Source organism: Protopterus annectens, chromosome 12.part0 (assembly GCF_019279795.1).
Source record: "Protopterus annectens isolate FY-2018-M chromosome 12.part0, PAN1.0, whole genome shotgun sequence".
Taxonomy (NCBI): Eukaryota; Metazoa; Chordata; order Ceratodontiformes; family Protopteridae; genus Protopterus; species Protopterus annectens.
Genome location: NC_056746.1, coordinates 167234304 through 167254047, shown reverse-complemented (window position 1 = coordinate 167254047; position 19744 = coordinate 167234304). Strand labels below are relative to the sequence as shown.

Sequence of the window (19744 nt, the reverse complement as noted above, 5' to 3'; positions counted from 1 at the left end):
TCAAGGTTTTGTGGCCAAGTAATGGAAGATGGCTACCATCATTCTCCTGCACAAAGGATGCCCAACGGATACCAGCCTCATATGCAAGGCCATGGAGACAATCATCATGGACATGATAAATGAGGATATAGGTAACCTGTAAACACTGGACCCATCAAAGTTTGGGTTTGTTAAAGGAAGGTCATACCCATCAAATCTGGTGGACTGACAGGGTTGCCATAGCACTGGATGAAAGTAAGTCTGTGCACACAACTTAGCTCAACCTGGCCAAAGCTTTTGATACAATACCCCACTCAAGCATTACACACAAGCTCAGTAATTTAGGTATAGGTTCATAGGACGATACTAGGCTATTGGCCTGGATGCCCTTATAAGCCTAGCCAAGAATGTCACCCATGTTCCCAACAAAGTCGGCACCTGCCTGATAGCCAACTGGTTCACTGATAGGACCCAGGAGGTCAAAACAAGTGAAACCACCTCCACCAAGAAACTCAGTCACTAGCAGAGTTCCCTAGGGCTCCGTACTAGGCCTGCTCCTTTTGGCATCAATTTCTTGGAAATGGAAGCAAATGCTGAAGGTTTATGGCTAAGTTTGCAGATGATTGCAAGCTAGGGGTTGTCACTAACTCCCCTGCAGACGCTAGCATTCTTCAAGAAAGTCCATCTCTGACTAACAAATGGTGCCAAAGCCATGGACTTAAACTCAGTGCTAAGATAAGCATAACTGTACCCTTTGGGAAGTCAACCATTCCAGTAATTACTATATTGATAATACACCTCTGTATGTACCTGACCAGGCATATGCAGCAACAAGAGTGACCTCAGAGGTTCCATACAAAAAATACAAGGTGCAACAAACCTGCCTTATGCAGAATGCCTTAAAAGCCCCTTCCCTCTACTCGGTTTCCTATATACTGCTCAGGAGTGATCTATGCCTGTCTTACAATGCATCTGCAAACCCCACACTTATGAATCCCCACACTTCTGAATCTCCTACATATTTGTAAATCAAAGATTACTAGAAATACAAGGTCTAGGGACCTGAATTTTGTCTGTGACTTAGAATATGCTGGAGAGACAGATGTGTCCCAGAGACTGCCCCCCCCCCACCCCTACCCCATGGAACAGGCTTCCCATCCATGTGAAGCTGAGTTCATCTATTACCTGGTTTAAGAGCAACCTAGACTAGTGGATGGGGAACAGGAAATTTACAGTGGATAGGGCACCCATGTCCCTTATGGACAAAGGTAGCTTATAAATGCCTGACTCTCAATGTCTTATTCGGATACAGAACATTATTATCAGGAAAACTTGGCTAGACTTGGGGCTCCTGGGTTAAGCCTAGCAACAAATCTATGAATTATGCAATGTAAATATCTAAATTTAATTTTTTCTTATAGAATTGGTCTCAACCTTCATTCTATGGGTAAACATTAATACAGAATTCTTTCTGGGTTTTCAGTACCATACACCACTCCTATGAGTCCAACCAACCCATGTTTATACATATTTTTACACAGCTAGCTGACACCTTACATCAGCATCTCACTGTCCAAGTCTTTATCAAAGTTTATCCCTGGTTATCTAGTGACCCACACATCAGAACTCAACTCTCAACTCATTTACATATTGTTAGCAATGTACTACTAAAACTAAGTTTACTGCTTGTACCTTAATAATGCTCTTTTTGTTATGGAGCTTTTCTCCCCAGGTCTCCGCTGAAAAATTTTTAATTTTTTTTTTTTTTCAATCCAGTCGGACACTACCCGGTTAACAAATGTAAATAAATAAATAATTAATTTTCAACCACAAACCACATTTAGGTAATGACTAGTTCCTAGGATGCAATATTTTTGCATTACTTAAACAGCACATCAACATTCCATATAAGCAAAAAGAATACAGCAACACCATGGTTGAGATTATTTTCAGCACCACATTTAAAACCAAGCTTTTACATTTACCTGCACTAAGTATGTGAGGACAATTCTGTGAATTCAAAAAGACTAACAAATTGACTGTGCACACACTCCTTTCAAAAGGTCTGAATACAACAGTGAAAGACACAGCAAAACTGTCCATAAACGCATTATGCTCCATTTAGCACAAAAACCTCTGTTTAAATCTATTTAATAGATGTTTTCCCTGCACATCTAAACGCAAGAACTGCTGAAACTTAATCTCTCGACATAACCACAGTACTGATGTGACATGCCACAGTTAAGCCAGCAATAATCTGGAATAACATAAACATGGATATTTTCATAAGCATCCACATTGGTAACATTACAGTGTAATACTAAATTACAAATTAAGACTTAAATTTTTTTTGAGTGACACATTGCATGGTTAATTTAACATGTTAAGATGGTATAATGGTCTGATGAAGAAGCTTCATCTTAAGTTCCAAAAAGTCTCCAAATCTGAGCAAGTTGGACAATTTATGTAGCACTTCCAAAAAACTAAACAAAAACATACACAAAGTCACAGAGGTAAAAGGTTTTAGTGTTTATATTTTTTAATACAGACTTCTTCAAAACAAACATTACAGTAAACACATTTACAAACTTATAAAATCCAACTACCTATAAAACCCAGTCACTAGCAGAGTTCCCTAGGGCTGCATAGTAGGCCTGCTCCTTTTGGCATCGATTTCTTGGAAATGGAAGCAAATGCGGAAGGTTTATGGCTAACTAAGTTTGCAGATGATTGCAAGCTGGGGGTTGTCACTAACTCCGCTGCAGACGCTAGCATTCTTCAAGAAAGTCCATCTCTGACTAACAAATGGTGCCAAAGCCATGGACTTAAACTCAGTGCTAAGATAAGCATAACTGTATCCTTTGGGAAGTCAACCATTCCAGTAATTACTATATTGATAATACACCTCTAAGAGTCCACCCAGTGGTCACAGATCTTGGTACACACATTAACTTACCTTTGACTACCATGTGGCCCCAGTGGTCTGGAAATCCTTTTATGCTGAGCAACTTTTAAGTAAGATCACGGCATCTAGGTGCAAAGAGGTCATCATCCCACTGTACTCCACCCTTATCAGACCAATCATATAGTACCATGCTCCCTTTGGTATGTACCTGACCAGGCATATGCAGCAACTAGAGTGACCTCAGAGGTTCCATACAAAAAATACAAGGTGCAACAAACCTGCCTTATGCAGAATGCCTTAAAAGCCCCTTCCCTCTACTCTGTTTCCTATACACTGCTCAGGAGTGATCTATTCCTGTCTTACAAGGAATCCGCAAACCCCACACTTATGAATCCCCACACTTCTGAATCTCCTACATATTTGTAAATCAAAGATTACTAGAAATACAAGGTCTAGGGACCTGAATTTTGTCTGTGACTTAGAATATGCTGGAGAGACAGATGTGTCCCAGAGACTGCCCCCCCACCCCATGGAATAGGCTTCCCATCCATGTGAAGCTGAGTTCATCTATTAGCAACCTAGACTAGTGGATGGGGAACAGGAAATTTACAGTGGATAGGGCACCCATGTCCCTTATGGACAAAGGTAGCTTATAAATGCCCAACTCTCAATGTCTTATTCGGATACAGAACATCATTATCGGGAAAACTTGGCTAGACTTGGGCCTCCTGGGTTAAGCCTAGCAACAATCTATGAATTATGCAATGTAAATATCTAAATTTAATATTTTCTTATAGAATTTGTCTCAACCTTCATTCTATGGGTAAACATTAATACAGAATTCTTTCTGGGTTTTCAGTACCATACACCACTCCTACGAGTCCAACCAACCCATGTTTATACATATTTTTACACAGCTAGCTAACACCTTACATCAGCATCTCACTGTCCAAGTCTTTGTCAAAGTTTATCCCTGGTTATCTGGTGACCCACACATCAGAACTCAACTCATTTACATATTGTTAGCAATGTACTACTAAAACTAAGTTTACTGCTTGTACCTTAATAATGTTCTTTTTGTTATGGAGCTTTTCTCCCCAGGTCTCCGCTGAAAAAAAATTTTTTTTCAATCCAGTCGGACACTACCCGGTTAACAAATGTAAATAAATAAATAATTACTCTTCAACCACAAACCACATTTAGGTAATGACTAGTTCCTAGGATGCAATATTTTTGCATTACTTGAACAGCACATCAATATTCCATATAAGCAAAAAGAATGAAGCAACAATACACCGTGGTTGAGATTATTTTCAGCACCACATTTAAAACCAAGCTTTTACATTTACCTGCACTAAGTATGTGAAGACAGTTCTGTGAATTCAAAAAGACTAACAAATTAACTGTGCACACACTCCTTTCAAAAGGTCTGAATACAACAGTGAAAAACACAGCAAAACTGTCCATAAACGCATTATGCTCCATTTAGCACAAAAACCTCGGTTTAAATCTATTTAATAGATGTTTTCCCTGCACATCTAAACGCAAGAACAACTGAAACTTAATCTCTCGACATAACCACAGTACTGATGTGACATGCCACAGTTAAGCCAGCAATAATCTGGAATAACATAAACATGGATATTTTCATAAGCATCCACATTGGTAACATTACAGTGTAATACTAAATTACAAATTAAGACTTAAATTTTTTTATGAGTGACACATTGTATGGTTAATTTAACATGTTAAGATGGTATAATGGTCTGATGAAGAAGCTTCATCTTAAGTTCCAAAAAGTCTCCAAATCTGAGCAAGTCGGACAATTTATGTAGCACTTCCAAAAAACTAAACAAAAACATACACAAAGTCACGGAGGCAAAAGGTTTTAGTGTTTATATTTTTTAATACAGACTTCTTCAAAACATACATTACAGTAAACACATTTACAAACTTATAAAACCCAACTACCTATAAAACCTATCAACTAATACCATCAAGCAATTACATTCACGTTTCAACAAGCATTTGATTTTCATTGTGTCATTCAATCAAAAATTAAGTTAACACCTTTTAAACTTTCTACCACCTAATCAATACCAAAAAAGTAAACCTTTTAAAAGTATTACAAACAAGCCAATGTTTACATAAAAAAGAAGTTATGTACTCACCATAACGTTCCATCTGAGTAGGTACTTCATTTGTCTGCAACCTGTGGGGTATCAGATCCGACTTCGGATCCGAGCCGGCAGCTTACCAAGCTCCAAGATCCGAGCTCCTAGCTCCTCCCCCTACCCATAATCCCCTGCTACCAACCACATTACCTCAGATCGTTTTTTTTGCCTCACCAACCTGTAAACATGAAAAGTCAACTGCAAAGGTGATCAGAAAATCCCGAAAGCTTCGGGGGATGGCAGGGGGGGTCGGTTGCAGACAAATGAAGTACCTACTCAGATGGAACGTTATGGTGAGTACATAACTTCTTTATCTGAAGTAGTTACTTCATTTGCTCTGCAACCTGTGGGACAGAGTCCCCAGCTACTTATAAGAACCTGTGTGGTCCTTACGGAAGGATATTCCGAAGCACCACCGAGCCAAAAGAAGCCCTACTTCTCGAAATCACATCTAATTTATAATGAGAAATGAAGGTATGAGAAGAGGACCAAGTAGCCGCTGAACATATGTTGTCCACTGGAACCCTAGACCAGAAGGCTGTTGAAGTGGCTACAGATCTTGTAGAATGAGCACAGATATTAACCGGGGCTGGTTTGCCAGACGATATATACCCCTGAATAATACACTGACGAATCCAATTTGCCACAGTAACTTTGGAAATGGCTTTACCCATGGCTGATTTTGCATACGTGACAAATAACTGGTCCGACTTGTGAAACTCTCTAGTCCTATGCAAGTAGAAACGCAGCTGTCTGTGTACATCCAATTTGTGTAATGTGTATTCTCCCTTGTTCTGAAACGTGGGAAAAAACACTGGTAAATTTATTGATTGATTTATATTTGCTTCTGAAGCAACCTTAGGCAAGAAAGACGGGTTAGTCCTGAGGGACACTCTATCTTTGTGAAAGATAAGGTAAGGAGGCTTCCTACACAAGGCTTGTAATTCTGAAACCCTTTTGGCCGAAGTAATGGCCACTAAGAAGGCTGTTTTCCATGACAAGAACTTCAACGGAATTGAGGCTGCAGGTTCGAAAGGTGGACTTGTTAAGGCTTGCAAGACTAGAGTGAGGTCCCATGGGGAAACCACAGACTTTATTGGTGGATTTAAAAGGAAGATGCCTCGTAAGAAGGTTTTGCACAACTTTGTAGATGCTAAGGAACCTATGCCATCACCCACATGAAAATGGGAGATGGCCGCCAATTGTACCTTAACCGTAGAAGCGCTTGCTCCCTGATGAAAGATTAATGAGAGGAAGTCTAGGATGGTCGGGATAGGGACAGTAAATGGGCCCAAGTCCTTCTCTTCGGCCCAAATGGAAAAACGTTTCCACTTACTGTTGTAAAGTTTTCTGATAGATGGCTTATGAGCCGCAACCAGAATGGCCTTAACGGGAGATGAGATACCGGGAGTCCTAGCCATTAATGGAACTGGACCAGCCAAGCCGCAAGCTTGAGGCTGACCAGGTTGGGCGTTGGGCAATCCACGGGATGAGAAATCAGTTCTGGACTGGGATCCAGAATCCACGGAGGAGGCACACTGTGAGACCGAAGAAAGGGGAACCAGATCTGCCGAGGCCAGAATGGGGCTATGAGGATAACTCTGCTCCCCAACAGACAGGCTTTCTGAATGAACTTCATCATGAGAGGAAGGGGAGGATAAGCATAAAGGAGCCCGGGAGGCCAAGCATGGACCAGAGCGTCTCTGGGGGGAATTATTGCGAAGTACTCGCTGCATTTTGTGTTTAAAGGAGAAGCAAAAAGATCGCAGCAAGGCTGACCCCATTTGTGGAAGATCTGTTTTGCAACAGATGGATTCAGAGACCACTCGTACGGAGTGAGGAGCACCCGACTTAGCTTGTCCGCTAATATGTTGTATCGTCCCAGGATGTGCGTTGCTAACAGAAAGTGGTTGGTGGAGATCGCCCATTCCCAAACTCTCATGGCCTCTCGACACAGGGGGTAAGATCTGCCCCTGTTTGTTTATGTACCAGACTACAGACATCATGTCTGTCTGGATCGCAATAGTCCCTAGGGGAAGAAGGTCGTGGAGGGCTTGCAACTGCAAAAGCACCGCCCTCATCTCTAGGACATTGATATGCAATGCGGTCTCTAGGGGAGTCCACGTGCCTTGAACGATCTGCCTGAACAATGCCCCCCCCCCACCCGAGGCGAGAAGCGTCCGTGGTCAACGTGGCTTCGACCGGGGGATCACAAAGGGCCTCCCTTCTCTGAGTTCCCGTGCATGCAACCACCAAAGAAGGGAGTCCCTGCAAACTCTGCTCAGCGGTATGGGAGTGTTCAACAGGTGGAGCAAGAGGGACCATTGGACTTCAAGGGTCCATTGCAATATCCGCATTCGCAGGCGGGCATGGAGGGAAAGACCGATCGTGGCTGCCATAGACCCTAGTGCCCTCAGGACTAACTCCGCTGGAGGAGAAGGATTCCGTAGAAGGGCTAACACCTGATAAGACAAGCTGTTCAGTCTGACTGATGTTAGGGTAGCTTGAGAGATTAGAGTATCCAACCTGGCCCCTATGAATTCCAGGGCTTGAGTGGGGCACAAGCAGGACTTCTGCAGGTTTACTGAAATGCCTAGGTTGTGGGCTAGAGTCAATGCGTAATCTCTCGCTACTGAGAGCTGGTGCCTGTTGGTCGCGGTAAGGAGCCAGTCGTCTAGGTGTGGGAAGACCTGAATGCCCTGAAGTCTCAGGTGGGCAGCAACCACCGCCATGACTTTGGTGAACACTCTGGGGGCTGAAGTGAGGCCAAATGGAAGAACCCTGAATTGATAATGACTGGCTCCGAGCCGGAAGCGGAGAAACCTCCTGGATCGTCTGTCCATTACAATGTGGTAGTACGCATCCTTGAGGTCTATGGAGCACATCCAGTCGTTCTCCCGCAAAAGGGGGAGGATAGATTGAAGAGTGACCATTCGGAACTTTTCCTTGGGTATAAACAGGTTCAGAGCGGAAAGGTCTAAGATGGGTCTGAGGTCCCCCGTTTTCTTTGGCACCAAAAAGAACCTTGAGTAATAACCCAATCCGGACTGATCTGGGGGGACGGGCTGGATGGCTCTTTTTCTTAGCAGCTTTAAAATTTCTAAAGCCGCCGCCTCCCTCTGATCGGGTGGTACATCGGGGAGGTGTCTGGTTTTTGGGGGGAAGATTTAGGAAAGGAATGAAATAACCTCTGGAAATGATACGGAGCACCCATCGATCCGTTGTAAGGGACTCCCAGTTTGACAGGTGCTCTGTCAACCGCCCCCCGACTGCCTCCAGAGAGGGACAGTCAGGCAAGCCCTCAGGGCTGTTGTGCGGGTCTGTCCGAGAAAGGTTCTCTAGACCCGAAATTACGCGGCCCCCCTCTGCCTCTGGGCCGGCGTCCACCTTGTCCTCCTCTGCCTCTAGAGGACGAGTGGTCCGCAGCTGAATGGGATTGCTGAGACTTGCGGAACCACAGCTTCTTTTGTCCCCTCTGATTCCTGGAGAAGGATCTTTGGGGACTAGAGAAGCGGACTCCGACGGCAGACAGCGTCTTCCCGTCCTTTTCACTTTGGACCAGCGTATCGCAAACGGTCTTGCTGAAAAGAGCAGAACCGTCAAAGGGGGCGTTCGTGAAGGATGCCTTGAAGGGATCCGCGAAGTCGCAAAGATGGAGCCAGGCATGACGTCGTAAGACGACCTCTGCTCCGCTGGCACTAGCGGCTGCCATAGACCCTAGTGCCCTCAGGACTAACTCCGCTGGAGGAGAAGGATTCCGTAGAAGGGCTAACACCTGATAAGACAAGCTGTTCAGTCTGATTGATGTTAGGGTAGCTTGAGAGATTCGAGTATCCAACCTGGCCCTTATGAATTCCAGGGCTTGAGTGGGGCACAAGCAGGACTTCTGCAGGTTTACTGAAATGCCTAGGTTGTGGGCTAGAGTCAATGCGTAATCTCTCGCTACTGAGAGCTGGTGCCTGTTGGTTGCGGTAAGGAGCCAGTCGTCTAGGTGCGGGAAGACCTGAATGCCCTGAAGTCTCAGGTGGGTAGCAACCACCGCCATGACTTTGGTGAACACTCTGGGGGCTGAAGTGAGGCCGAATGGAAGAACCCTGAATTGGTAATGACTGGCTCCAAGCCGGAAGCGGAGAAACCTCCTGGATCGTCTGTCCATTACAATGTGGTAGTACGCATCCTTGAGGTCTATGGAGCACATCCAGTCGTTCTCCCGCAAAAGGGGGAGGATAGATTGAAGAGTGACCATTCGGAACTTTTCCTTGGGTATACACAGGTTCAGAGCGGAAAGGTCTAAGATGGGTCTGAGGTCCCCCGTTTTCTTTGGCACCAAAAAGAACCTTGAGTAATAACCCAATCCGGACTGATCTGGGGGGACGGGCTGGATGGCTCTTTTTCTTAGCAGCTTTAAAATTTCTAAAGCCGCCACCTCCCTCTGATCGGGTGGTACATCGGGGAGGTGTCTGGTTTTTGGGGGGAAGATTTAGGAAAGGAATGAAATAACCTCTGGAAATGATACGGAGCACCCATCGATCCGTTGTAAGGGACTCCCAGTTTGACAGGTGCTCTGTCAACCGCCCCCGACTGCCTCCAGAGAGGGACAGTCAGGCAAGCCCTCAGGGCTGTTGCGCGGGTCTGTCCGAGAAAGGTTCTCTAGACCTGAAATTACGCGGCCCCCCTCTGCCTCTGGGCCGGCGTCCACTTTGTCCTCCTCTGCCTCTAGAGGACGAGTGGTCCGCAGCTGAATGGGATTGCTGAGACTTGCGGAACCACAGCTTCTTTTGTCCCCTCTGATTCCTGGAGAAGGATCTTTGGGGACTAGAGAAGCGGACTCCGACAGCAGACAGCGTCTTCCCGTCCTTTTCACTTTGGACCAGCGTATCGCGAACGGTCTTGCTGAAAAGAGCAGAACCGTCAAAGGGGGTGTTCGCGAAGGATGCCTTGAAGGGATCCACGAAGTCGCAAAGATGGAGCCAGGCATGACGTCGTAAGACTACCTCTGCTCCGCTGGCACTAGTGGCTCCCTCCGAAGCATAAGAGAAGAGCCGCATAGACGTATTGGAGATGGATTTCAGATTGGCCATTCGTGCCGTAAACACATTCCTGTCCCCGACCGACATGGACTCTGGGGGGGCTGCAGCATATTCCTTGATCAGGTCTCACTGTAGCCTGATGGTATGTGCCATATAGTTCAGCGCCCTTATAGAAAAGGTCGCTGAAGCAAACATCTGCTTCCCAATCTGGTCCAACGCTCAAGATTCTTTATCTGGCAGGTGGACAAGAGAACTCTCCTGAGCGAGTTCTTTCTTGGTGGCCGCCGCCACCAACATGGCATCAATGGGGGATCCTTTGGCCCACGATTGCCTATCTGTGGGGGGGCTCAGTATTTTGTCGGGACGCCTAGGTATTGGCTCCATGGTGTCGGGCTCCTTCCACGCCCTGATGGTAATTAAGTCCACCAGGGGGTCGGCTGGAGGGGACACCCAAGAAGTGATGGGCCTGCCTCAAACACCTCCAGGAACACGGATTCATCAAGGGAAGGTTTTTGGGCAGACCACCCCCCTCTAATACGCAACATTTCCATGATGTCTCCAAAGGAGACATCTTCAGGGGGTGACCTTGGGGAACCCTCCCTATCATCTAAGTCCGTGTCAGTGGTAACGGACTCGGGGGAGTCCAGGTGCCTCCTTTTACACCGACGTTTCCGAGGAACCTCCTTGGTGGGGCTATCCGAAGAGGGCTCGTCCACGGGTTGTTGTTCCTCAACAGGAACTAGCTGTAGGGCTTGGGCAGGCTGTCCCGATGGTCGGATGATGGAAGACAGACCCTCATACAGTGGGGGTACGGGTGGATCCACAGCCCGAACCGGGGATCTGGAGGATCTCGACAGTACCCTCTCCACTACCTCAAAAGCTGAAGGAGATTCACCCTCGCCAGCCTCTGAGAGCAATCTCCTCGGCTCCGAGGAAGGGATTGGGGTCGGTGCCGAAGCAGTCGGCGCCGAGAGAGAGGTGCGCTCCGAAGATACAACTACCTCGGATCCGATGCTCAGCCCTCGGCCCCGAGAGCTTTGATCAGACAAGCTTGAGGGCATAGTTGGCGAAGAGACCAGCGCTATCGGCGCCAATTCCCTGGGTCCGAATGGGCACAGATCCGATGACTCCAAGATCCGAAAACGAGTCGGAGAAGGAGTGATTGGGGCAAACATGGGGGCCACGCTCCCCCCCCAGAGGGGGGGGGGAGGCAAGAGCACCCCCATCTGCATTTGGGTCTGTAAGAACAGACGCATCATCCGATCCATATCCGCTTCGGAGATGCTTTTTGTTGACCTGGAAGAGGTGGTCGAGGCGGGCTGGGAGGGCCGCCTCGACGACCTCGAGGGAGATAGATTTTCCTCCTCCGGCGAGAAGCTAGGCAAATGGAGCCGAGAGGAGAAGGATCCGGAGACCCCCGAAGGAGACTTAGTTATTTTAGCTGGCAGAGCCGAGGGGTGAGACTCGGTCTGCCTTTTATGGGATCTATGTCCCTCCTTATCCTTGTGCCTCTTCTCCTTTGTTGAGGAGGCACTAGTTTCCCCAGAGCTCAAACCCGAAGTGGGAGGTTGAGTCCCGGGTAGAGCTGAGGGAACAGAGGGCGCCGAGGCCACTGATGCAGCCGGAGCCCGAACAGGAGAGGAAGAAGAAGCAGCTGACTCCTGGGGGAGCTTTCCCGCCAGGATCAGCTTGTTCTTCCTATCCCGAAGTGCCCGGGGGTTAAAGGCCGCACATATCTGGCAGGCCTCTGAGAGATGGGCTGCCCCCAGGCACAAAACGCACTGAGTGTGGCCATCAGCTGGGGAAAGCTTGTGGCCACACTCAGTACATTTGGAAAAAATGGCCTTAGGCCCTTCCGCCATGTTGAAGCACTCACACACACACCCAAACGCTAAGGAGGGAGGGGGAGTGACAAGAAACTAACTACTGTACCAGTAAAAATTTAAAAAACTAACATAAACAAGGGGGTAGAAGGTTTTACTACCACACACACTCGATTTTGAAGTTTTTTGATGAAAAAAGATTGAAAACGATCTCACCCAGCCAGGAGCTCTTCAAAAGTAAAGCTTCTTCAGCCGCGGCAAAAAACGATCTGAGGTAATGTGGTTGGTAGCAGGGGATTATGGGTAGGGGAGGAGCTAGGAGCTCGGATCTTGGAGCTTGGTGAGCTGCCGGCTCGGATCCAAAGTCGGATCCGATACCCCACAGGTTGCAGAGCAAATGAAGTAACTACTTCAGATCCATTAGTATCCAAACTTGCTTTTTAATAGAATATGTTCCAAAACCTTGGCTGAAAAGTTTCAAACAGTTTTACCCACATACAATATACAAGTTGAGCAAACTGCAACATGCACTAACTTTCCAGTTTTACAACTAAATATAAAATTAGAACTATAACTTCTATTCATACAGTGGACCCAAACAGAATTACCTTTATGCTTTTACCTACATGTCTTGCAAAGGACACAGTGATATGGCCCTGTGCTCTTCCCATTATGTAAACATACTCTACATTGGCACTTTTACCAGTAAATATAGGGCTACTACTTATAGCCTGTGTACAATGCACAAGTCCTAAAAGGGCAGTCCCAGAGATTTTTTGTTTTGTGTCTGGTCTCTGTTTACATTTTCAGTCTGGCTTTCTGAGCATGTCCCAGTTTTGGCTGCAGGGGATGGGGATGGATGCTTACAGGAAGGTCCAATGGTCTTATCCAAATTCCATCTCAAAATGCAGTTGTACTCAACAGCACTCATTCACTCATTTGTTTCAGTGTGCTTTTTATCCTCCAAGAAAAGCAGCCATTCAGGAATTTTATGACCAGACTTGCCACTTCCTTGCAGGATTGCATACGAACAATGCAAAGCTAAAATGTTGGTAAACAAGAGTTTTCTGTTCATTTCCTATTTTACTTTGTGCAGATTTCTGAATGCTAGCTAAGTGCTATGATGTTATGCATGACTGCCACTTGCTCTGCAGAAAGCATCAGAATTATGCACATTTCAAACAGTAGAAGCAGTATTTTTTCATGTTTTGTTTTTTGATCTCTAAATACTAGCCAAGTGTAATGGTTCTCTGACCTGCTGTGTAAAAAAAAAAAAAAAAAAAAAAAAAGTCTGTGATACAAGCAATAGATTCATTTTAAACAATGAAGTCCAAAACTTACTATCACAATGGGGGCTGTACAGTATTGCAAGCTGTGACAGCTTTACATACAAATTCTGAGACTGCTTTACGACAAGGGGAATACGTCAACAGACTGCTAAGACTTGGTATGAATTCACTAAATTGTACTCTTCTGTCTATACTGCTCGCAGTTGCGCTATGCCTAATAAATAAAGGAAATAAATAGCTGCACAATTAATATAAGCTTTTTGTTGAGTTTGTAAAAAGTAAACACACAACAAACGCACACAAAAATGTAACAACTTTGTTTCCTAATGATCGGGAAGTGAAAGCTTTGACAGAAACTGAATATTGTTAATTGTGTTCACCAGAGGGAATGAAAACAGGTCCACATGAAGTAAACTGAAACCAGCAAAAGGGTTGATGATGACACAAGTAAGTGGTTGGTGACAAGTGGGAAGTATCAGGACAAGTTTCTTTCAGTCAGAATCATACCTCTCAACCTGGAAACATCTAGAATTTGGACAAAGGCCCATGAAAACAGGTACAAATCTGTATGCTGATTAACAAACTCTGCATACATAATTATGTAACCCTGCCCACTCCATTGGAATTGTGGGATACTAACTTTCAAACACAAACTGAAGAAAAGACAACCAAAATATGGCCCCAGAGCCCAGACCCTGTAGTAAATGGTAATTTTTTTGAAATGTGTAGCAATGATGTTCACTGGTAAGGGAGAAAATGATGAACCGCAGGATTTTGTTTTTGGTGACTTGCAGTATGTGGGTTTTGTGATAAAAGTAGGGCATTTAATGGCAGGCAATATTCTAATCTTAGATAAAGAATATTATAGTTTGCTAGGATCTTCAAAAGTCATTTTCCATGGCCTACTGATCAGTGGCGTAAGCTACAGTTTGTGCCCTCGGGGCTGTCTTGGAGTTGGCTAAGTTTGCCGCCCTTCCCCCTCACAAAATCACAGTCAAATGGGGCCTCTCCATACATAGCTCTCCTCCCTGCAGTCATTCTAATGTCCCATTACTTGGCTATTTCACCCCATTTACCATAAAAACTGTAATGTGCATACTGTATTATTTGGATTTCATTTAAAACTTTTATTTTACACTTTATAGCACAAACACTAATAGACATATGTTAAACAAAGCAATACAGTCTCACAATGAAAATAGACTTGGCATTAAAACTTCTCTGCCCTTGAAACTCATCATTGAAACAGCACTGAAACACACATTCAAAGAAGATGCATCTGGCCAGAGGCGGATAAAGATTACCTTTGGGCTGTTTTCAAATCATAGGCCCCTTGCACATGAAATATACATGTGTTCTTTGATATACCTTCCTGATTGTATTAAATTATATTCCTTGTATAAAATACAGCACACTTGTTAGAGCGCATGTTAAACTTATTGTTTTGAATGTTTTTCCAGTAAGCATTGAAACAAAATGCATGAACCAATAATGACAAAAAGTACAGTTTTGTACCTACCATAAATGTAGATGTCCGAACAGGATAGCATCTGCAGTCCTTACAAATGGGTTGTCCTGTCGTCAGGCAGCCCTTCGGTCGGACGGATTCCAAAGTCTGGGTCTGGCCTCGGCTGGTGTCGCACTTCACCCGACGTCATAGCTGCAGTTCTTCGGGTATAAAGGCATCAGCCGACGCCATTTTCCTCAGTGTTTCTTGCCCCAGATGCCAGTTGCCCTCCTGGATAGCTAAATTTTTGGATAAATGCCAATGTTTCCAAAAGGTAGAAGGCAAACACAAAAAATAAGCATGTACGTACATATATACAAACAAATACACCATAAGAAATCCCCCCCAGCTAGCTATTAGGTGGGCAAATACCCTAGGAATACCACAGAGGGGAAGGAGGGTGGGTAATCCTGACTGCAGATGCTATCCTGTTCGGACATCTACATTTATGGTAGGTACAAAACTGTACTATGTCCTTCAAGGATGCATCTGCAGTCCTTACAAATGGGTAGAATACCATAGCCAAACTAGGGGAGGAGGAAGGAGAAGAGATTATGGTGTAGTTAGGATCCCTTGCAAAACAGCAGTGGCAAACCCTGCTCGGGATCTAGAGTATAGAGGTAAGTTATAATGCTTGGCAAATGTATGCACGGAGGTCCAAGTAGCAGCCTCTATAATGTCCTTGGTAGCCACTCCTCGTAAGAAAGCTGTGGTAGTGGCTGTAGCCCTTGTAGAATGAGGCCTTATGTTCTGTGGAATTTGCTTTCCATGGTAGGAGTAACAGAATCTAATGCAATTTCCTATCCACTTGGAGATTGTCTGTTTGGAAATTGCTTTTCCTTCCCTTCCTGTTGCATATGCTACCAGAAGCTGGTCAGTTTTTCTATTGCCCTTGGTTCTGTCCAGGTAGTAGCGCAACTGTCTATGTACATCCAAGGTATGCAGCAGTCTTTCCCCCCTGTTCTGTGGATTGGGAAAGAAGGTAGGTAGGTGGATTGCCTGGTTTAGAGACACTCTGGATACCACCTTAGGCATAAATGTAGGATTAGTTCTCATGGACACTCTATCTTGATGGAAGATTAGGAAGGGTTGCACTGCCATTAAAGCCTGTAGTTCCGAAACCCTTCTTGCTGAAGTAATTGCCAGCAGGAAAGCAGTTTTCCAGGATAGGTGTTGAAGATCTGCTGTTGCTGCTGGTTCAAAAGGGGGGAGTGTCAATTTTTCTAGTACAAAGTTCAAGTCCCATGCTGGTAATGGTGGTTTCCTAGGAGGTTTTACATTCTTAATTCCTCTCAGAAACTGCCTGAGTAGAGGATGTGAAAAGACAGGGGGATCGAAGCTGTATTCTGCAAAAATAGCTGATGCATGTATCTTGATGGAGGAATAGGACAGGCCTGTATGGAGAAGCTCTGCCAAATACTCCAGGATGTTGGCAATGTCTACCTTTGACACATCTTTCCCCCTTTCGGTACTCCAAATGAGAAACCTTTTCCATTTTCCTGCATAGTTCCTTCTTGTTGAAGGTCTGCGGGCCTCAAGGATAATGTCTTTAACCCTTTGGGATAAATCTGGGTTAGTTGCTCTTATGTAATGTTCCAGGCAGTCAGTTGCAGAGTTTTCAGGTTTGGATGCAGGATGTTGTAGTCGCTCTGAGTTAACATCAAAGGAATCTGGGGTAGTGTCCACGTTTTCCCCCGAGACATGCTCCTCAGTAATGGATACCAATGTTATCTTGGCCAATCTGGAGCTATCAGAATTATCCTTGGACGTTCCTCTTTGATTTTCAGTAGTACCTTGTGTATCAAAGGAAGAGGTGGAAATGCATATGCTGTCAGGCCTTTCCAACTGAAGGATAGAGAGTCCACCTTCCAAGCAAGTGGGTGGTATGTCCTTGTGCAGAATTTCTTGAGCTGGTGATTGAGTGGGGATGCGAATAGGTCTATTTGTGGCAGTCCCCATTTCTTTGTGATGGCCTTGAAGATGTCCGGGTGTAGCATCCATTCGTGAGCATCCGAGGTAGTTCTGCTTAACATGCCTGCTAGGATGTTTTCTTTTCCCTGTACAAATATTGCCTGTAGCTGAATGTTGTAACTCAGAGCCATATTCCATAGGTCCAGAGCCATTCGGCATAGAGGGTATGAATGAGTGCCTCCCTGTTTGTTGATGTACCACATGACTGTGGTGTTGTCTGTCCTTATCATCAATTGGCCTTCTTGGAGGAATGGTCTGAAATTCTGGATTGCTAGTTTTACTGCCAGCATTTCTTTTTGATTTATGTGCAGGTGCAGCTGATCTGGAGTCCATAAGCCTTGTATGCACTTGTCCAGCATGTGGGCCCCCCAACCGAGGTCTGAGGCGTCCGTTGTGATGGTTTGGCTTGGTTGAATGCTGTGGAAGGACAAACCTGGGTTTGACTGGCATGTCTGAGCCCACCATAGGAGCTCTTGTTTCAGGCATGGGATTAGTGGTATTTCGGTTTCTAAGCTGTGCCTGTGTTGAGACCATAAATTCTTTAGGTACCACTGTAGCTTTCTCATATGCAGTCTGGCATGGGGGACCAGGATTATGTAGGATGCCATGAAGCCCAAGGCCTGCAGTACTTTCCTTGCTGTTAGTTTGTTCTGCTTTGTTAATGCCAAGAAGTAGAGAGGAAGTTGTTCTTGTTTTTCTGCAGTTAGGAATGCCATTTGTTTTACTGTGTCCATTTCTGCACCCAAGAAGGTTATTGTTTGGGATGGTATCAGTCTTGACTTTTTTAAATTGACTGTGTATCCCAGGGCTTGTAGTAAGCAAATGACTCTTTGTAAGTCTTGTGTCAGCTTGTTTTTGTTGTCCGCTTGTATCAGGCAGTCGTCCAGGTATGGATAAATTTGGATTCCCTGAAGCCTGCAGTGAGCGATTACTGATGCCAGGCATTTCGTGAACACTCTGGGCGCAGTAGATAAGCCAAAAGGCAATGCTGAGAATTGATAATGCTCTGATCCTGCAAGAAATCTGAGGTATCTTCTGCAATTTGGTCGTATGGGGACGTGCAGGTATGCCTCCTTGAGATCTAGAGTTACCAGCCAATACTCCTTGCCCAGCATGGGAAGAAGTTGCTGTAGGGTCAGCATTTTGAATTTTGGAACAATGATGAATGTGTTTAAAGCGGACAGGTCGAGAATAGGCCTCCAATTTTTCTATTTTCTTGGTACCAGGAAGAGTCTGGAGTAAAATCCCTTGCCTTGTTCTGTAGGTGGTACCCTTTCCACAGCTCTCATCTTTGCTAATTGAGCTATTTGTTTTAGAGCTTCTGTCTTTTGATTTGGTGGTAGGTTTGGCATTCCTCTTTTTACTGGTAAAGTGTGGAAATGAAACCTGTAGCCTTGGTCTATAGTTTGCAAAATCCACTTGTCTCTTGTGATGTAGTGCCAGTTTCTTGAAAATAAGGCTAACTTTCCGCCTAAGGGTGCTGCTATTTGTTCCCTGGTAGGCGGTGTCAGAGCCAAGTCACTGTGATTGTCCTGTTGCAGTGGTAGTGGTTGTGTCTGTGCCTCGTTGGTTGTTGCCTTGCCACTGGCGTCCCCTGTAGGCACCACCTCTGGATTGATTTCTGCCTCTTGAACGCCTATTCCTGCCTCTCTGAGTTTTAGAGGAGTCTGGAAAGGACCAGTTTTTGGAAGGCCAGTTCCTGCTAAACCTTGGGGGCTGAACCTGTAAGAAATCTTTCACTGTTTGTACAGATTTTGCCTTCTCTTCCATTTTCTTCAGTACCTGTTGGGCAGGAGAACCAAATAGACTGACCTTATCCATAGGAGCATCTAATAGCTTTGCTTTAACATGATCCGGCAAGACCTGTTCTTTCAACCATGCATGCCTTCTTATAACTGTGCCAGTCATGGCTGATCTAAATGAAGCCTCCAGTGCATCATAGCCACATTTTAAGGAATGGTTACTAACCTGCTGAATGTTATTCACCATTTCTAGAACATATTTCTTATCTAAGGAATCATCAGAGGACAGTTTCTTAGTTAACTGATCAAGCATAAACTCTTGGTATTGGATCATATGAAACTGACAGTTCAAAGCTCTAGCTGAGAGAGTAGCAGAGGTGTATACTTTTTTACCCCATCTCTCTAAGGACCTGGATTCCCTTTCAGAAGGGAGAGGGTTTTTCGCTGAGGTCGAAGCTACTGCCTTAGGCCCCTGGGAGATAGTCTCAGGATCTGCAAAGGAGCCTTGTATAAATGGTGATGAGTGTCCGGGACCCTGTAGAACCTATCGGGCTTAGCAGGGGCTGGAGGTAAAGTATCAGGAGCAGTGCAAGCATCATTAAATGCATCATCCACAACAGGAAGAACTGGAGGTATAGCTAAAGGCCTATGTTGCGGTAAGTGTAAAAAGGCCCTAAGCCTTTTTCTTGAATCTGAGAAATCTTGTCCCTGCCATTGGAATTGCTCTCTCATGGCATGTAAAGTTTACCCAAAGGAAAATTCCTCTGGTGGAGAGGCAGAAGGAATCGATTCTTCAGCATCGGAATCTTCATAAGTAGAAAAAGGAGCCTCTGGATGGTCTGTATCATCAGAAGAGTCATCTGAGGACACTGGCTCAGGGGGCTCTGCTCTAGGTCTCTTTTCTGGAGGTTGAGAGGCCCTGTCTGGGTGAGATTGGGATCCCCTTATTAAAGAGATGAGATCCTCTGCCAGAGTAAGCATTTGGGAACTAGAACTGGGCCTGTGAGAGGGGGGCTTAGCAGGCAGACTTAGAAGTTTTAGCTGCTTTAGTCCTGGCAAAGGCCTTTATAGACATGGCTGCAGGAGGCCTAGCAGCACCACGTGCTGGGGTAGAAACATCCAAAGGGATGGTGTCCGATAATTCTTGTGAAACCACAGTAGTAGGTAAAACTTCAGAGGCCGATTCAACTAGGGTAGCAGGGGCCTCGGTAGTAGTCATGGATTCGGCTGAAGATTGAATCGTTTGCTCGGTTTCGGCCGAAACCGAGACACTCGCGGTTTGCTTAACCGTGGTTTTGGCCGAAACCGCGGACCGCGAGTGTCG

At 45.3% G+C, this 19744-nt stretch overlaps 1 protein-coding gene across 5 annotated transcripts in view; it reads right to left on the bottom strand.

The window, feature by feature from the left end:
• The window catches only part of TSC2 (TSC complex subunit 2), a 3048576-nt gene that overhangs the window by 1073079 nt on the left and 1955753 nt on the right, over positions 1-19744 (bottom strand). The gene's annotated exons all lie outside the window — the stretch shown is intronic.